This window comes from Oryctolagus cuniculus, chromosome 12 (genome assembly GCF_051225735.1).
Source record: "Oryctolagus cuniculus isolate XC-2025 breed Fujian yellow rabbit chromosome 12, ASM5122573v1, whole genome shotgun sequence".
NCBI classification, from domain to species: Eukaryota; Metazoa; Chordata; class Mammalia; order Lagomorpha; family Leporidae; genus Oryctolagus; species Oryctolagus cuniculus.
This window is the reverse complement of record NC_142878.1, coordinates 112,629,931-112,633,912: the sequence shown is the minus strand read 5'-3', so window position 1 is coordinate 112,633,912 and position 3,982 is coordinate 112,629,931. Positions and strand designations below refer to the sequence as shown.

The 3,982-nt window shown below is 45.6% G+C and overlaps 1 long non-coding RNA gene across 1 annotated transcript; it reads left to right on the top strand.

The window, feature by feature from the left end:
- Positions 1 to 483: 483 nt before the first annotated feature.
- On the top strand, positions 484 to 3,372 carry LOC149123242 (uncharacterized). The gene is made up of 3 exons (XR_016217671.1): positions 484 to 2,211; positions 2,899 to 3,007; positions 3,173 to 3,372. It is a non-coding gene; the product is annotated as an uncharacterized LOC149123242 (long non-coding RNA).
- The last annotated feature ends 610 nt before the right edge of the window (positions 3,373 to 3,982 follow it).

Here is a 3,982-nt window from a genome sequence, read left to right as displayed (position 1 = left end):
CTTTTATCCTGTTGGAAGTTTGAGCAGCCTCTGCCCTTGTGATTGAAGGATGATTGATATGTGTCATGTTATGTCTGTGTGAATGCAGGTTCCTCACATCACAATAGGGTGAAGGTCTTGTCATGTGATGGAGGGATGAAAGAGTTGTCCTCAGCCATGGAGAGGTGAACTCTGTCAACTGAAATGTTGGAAGTTTGAATGTGGTGTCCTCATTGAATAGGAACATGAATGTCCTTTCTGTACCTGAGGAATGAGGGAATGTCCTGTATTCAACTGATGGATGCATGAACACCTTTTTTTAAAAAAAAAGATTTATTTTTACTTGAAAGACAGAGAGAGGTAGAGCTAGAGTGAGAGTGAGAGCGAGAGAGAGAGTGAGAGTGAGAGGTCTTTGATCTGCTGGTTCAGTCCCCAAATGACCACAATGGCCAGAGCTGAGCTGATCCGAAGCTAGGAATCAGGAGCTTCTTCTGGGTCTCCCACGTGGGTTCAAGGGCCCAAGGACTTGGTCCATCTTCTACTGTTTCCCGGGCCATAGCAGAGAGCTGGATCACATGAGGAGTGGCTGGGACTCGAGCCAACGCCCATATGAGATGCCTGCACCATAGGCCAGACTTTAACTCTCTGAGCCACAGTGCCAGTACTGTGTGAGCACCTTTTCCTCACATAGTTGAAGCGTGAACTCCCTCTTCTCAGCTGATGGAAGGGGAATGGCCTTCATCTGAGGGAAGATGGGCACATCATTTTTGGTGTCAGTAGAGTCAAAGCCATGTCTTCACATGGAAATAGGTGAAGATCAGGTTTTCACATGATGAATGTTGGATGCCCCATCCTCTACAAGGGAAAAGGAGGATGGCTTCTTTACCTATGAGGGAAGAATAAGTGCCATTTTATCTCGTGATTGTGATGTGAATGCCTAGTCCTCACATGATGAATGTGTGAATGCCCTATTTAACTGTTGGGGTGATAGATGTATTTTATAATCCTGAGGGAAGAGTAAAGGCTCTGTCTTAACTGGATGGAAGGCTGAGTGTCCTATTCACCATTTATGGAATTTCACTTATTTGAACTCTTCTGTGAGATACAAAATGCCTTCTCATCACCTAATAGAAGGGTGACATCTGAGTCTTGTCAGGACAGAAGGGCAAACATGTTCTGTTCCTATAGAATTTCAATACCCTTTCCCTATGATGGAAGTGTGAACAAAATGTTCACTACTGACTGAAGAATTATCACCCAGCACCCAATTGAAAAAGCCACATGTTTTCTGTTCATCTGAGAGTTGAAGTCCATTTTTTTCTTTTCCAATTAAAATTTATTTCTAAAAAAAATTTATATGTTATGCAAGTTTCCTGTATTTCACAATACAGCTTTAGAGAAGGCAATGTTTTAATGAAAGACAGGTGCATGGTGTGTCCTCATGTGAAGATAGCAAGGTCTTCTAAGCAGGATCATTAGTACAATAAGTCAGTGCTGTGTCCTTTCCAAGTAGAAGACTATGCACTCTGTGCATATCCCATGGAAGTGTGATTGATGTGTTGTCATGTACATTCTGGGAGAGTGCAGGGTCCTCACATCACAATATGGTGAAGGTCATGTGATCTATAGGTGGATGCCCTGTCCCCAACTACCTAGAGGTGAAGGTTGTCATCTCACATATCTGACCTTTGAATTTGGTGTCCTCATTGAATGGCCTGTTGTGGGGAGCAACTCGGACTAGACTGTTACTGGAATTAAGACTTATTCTATGCATCTGCTCTCCCACAATATGGCGCTGGGAGAGGAGGAAACAGCTTCTACACAGCTGCCTCCAGTTCAACCAATAAACAGCAGGACCTGCTCCTGATTGGAGGAGAGCAGCGTACTCGGCGTGTGGGTAGCAGAGTTGGGATTGGTGGAAGAGGACTATAAAGGAGGAGAGAGACAACATGCACCAGGAACATCTATCTGAAGGAACACCTATGCAGCCCCCGAGAGAGCCGGCCGGCGGTGTGCCGCTCCCCTGCGGAAGTGGGGAAAGTGGCAGGGGGAACCGCCCTTCCACGGAGGTGGAAGGGACGGTAGCCAACCCGGGAAGAACCAGCAGCAAACCCGGGGAGGGCCGAGCAGACAAAAGAACAGCGCAGGGTCCTGTGTCGTTCCTCCATGAAGAGGGGGAGCAACAGCCTGTCTCCACCTGATGGAAGAGGAAGGTCCTGCCCTCAAACTGAGGTAAGCATGAACACATTTTCCTCACATGGTGGAAGGGTGAATTCTGTGTTCCCAGGTCATGGTAGGGGAATGTCCTTGCTACCTGAGGGAAATGTGGATACCTTGATGTTTCTTGTCAGTAGACTGAATGCCATGTCCTCACATGGTGAGAGGTGAAGTTCAGGTGTTCACATGAAGGATTGGTGAATTCCCAGTCCTTGATTGAGGAAAGGGATAGTGTCTTGTTCATAAATGTGGGAAGGATGAGTTCCATGTCTTTACCTGATGGACGTGGTAATGCCATTTCTTCTTGTGATAGCGTTGTTAACACTCTGTCATCACACAATGGAATTTTGAAGGCCATGTCTCCATTTAGTTGAATGGGAAATGCTGTTTCTCACACTTATGGAAAAGAAAAAGTGTTTTCTTCATCTGAAGGAGGGCTGAGTGCCTTGTTCCCTGATGATGGAAGGATAATCACATGAACACTCCTGTGGGATAGGGAACACCATCTTTTCTCCTAATGGAAGGGTGAAGAAAGTTTGTCGTATGAGTGGTGGGGAAGTGCAGGGTTCTCATATGATGATAGAGTGAAGTACATGTGGGCCTGTTATGGAAGGATGAACAAGCTGTCATGGGCATAGAGAGGTGAACCCTGTACCCTGGCATGTTGAAAATTTGAATGCTTTGTCCTAATCATGACATCAGGAAGGTGAAGGATCTGATGGAAGACCGAAGGTCAGGTTGTCAACAGGAACATGAATGCAGTTTCTACAGCTCATGGGAGAGTGAACTCTGTGGACTCAGCTGATGGAAGGTATAATGTGCTTTCTTTACGTGAGGGATGGGTAGACTCCCTCATCTTATGGTTAAGTAGGTTGAAAGGTGCATCCCTTCATGGAAGAGACAGATTCTATGCTGATAGAAGAGTAATCAGTAGTACACTCATGTGAAAATATTAACAGCTTCTGTTCACCTAAAGGGAGAAGTCTGACCTCACTGGAGAGAAGAGCAAATGCCATGTTCCAAGCTTACAGAATTTTAATGCCTTCTCATGGAGGGATGTGGGAGCATCCTCTCCAATACCGAATGAAAGATTGTCATCAGTGTTCACCGGATGGAACTCTGAATACCTTCTCACCAGATGGCATGTTGGAGGCCATGTCCTAATGGGGCAGTAAGGTGAATTTCATATTAGGTGAAGATAGGGTGAAGACCCTGTCCCCTCATGTGATAGAAGGGTGAATGAAAGGTACTCAGGTGATGGTAAGTGAATTTCCTGTTTCCCCTGATGGAAAGCAAATTGCTCCAATGAGAAGGTGAATTCCGTGTACTCAGCCAATGGAAGAGGAAGCATCCTTTCTTCACCTGAGGGAAGGTTGGGCATCTTTATCCTATGTCTGTAGAGTGAATATAGTTTCCTCAAGTGGTGTTAGGGCGAAGGCCTTGTCTTTATGTGAGAGAATTCTGAATACCCTGTCCTCAGTAGAAGGAAAGGAGAAGGCCATGTTGTTGCCTGATTGACATGTGAATGCCATTTCACCTTGTGATGATAAGGCTAACATTCTTCCTCATAATGGAGTGAATGCCATGTCCTCACCTGGTGGAATGGTGAATGCCCTTTCCAATCCTGACGGCCGAGTAAATGCACTCTGCTCACCTGAGGGAATATACTCTGCTGATGGAAGAGCAATCATTGTGCTCACCTGTGGGATGGAACACCTTTTCCTCAGAAACTGGAAGTGTGAAGTCTGTGAACTCAGTAGGCAGAAATGCAACGCTGTGTTCTCAA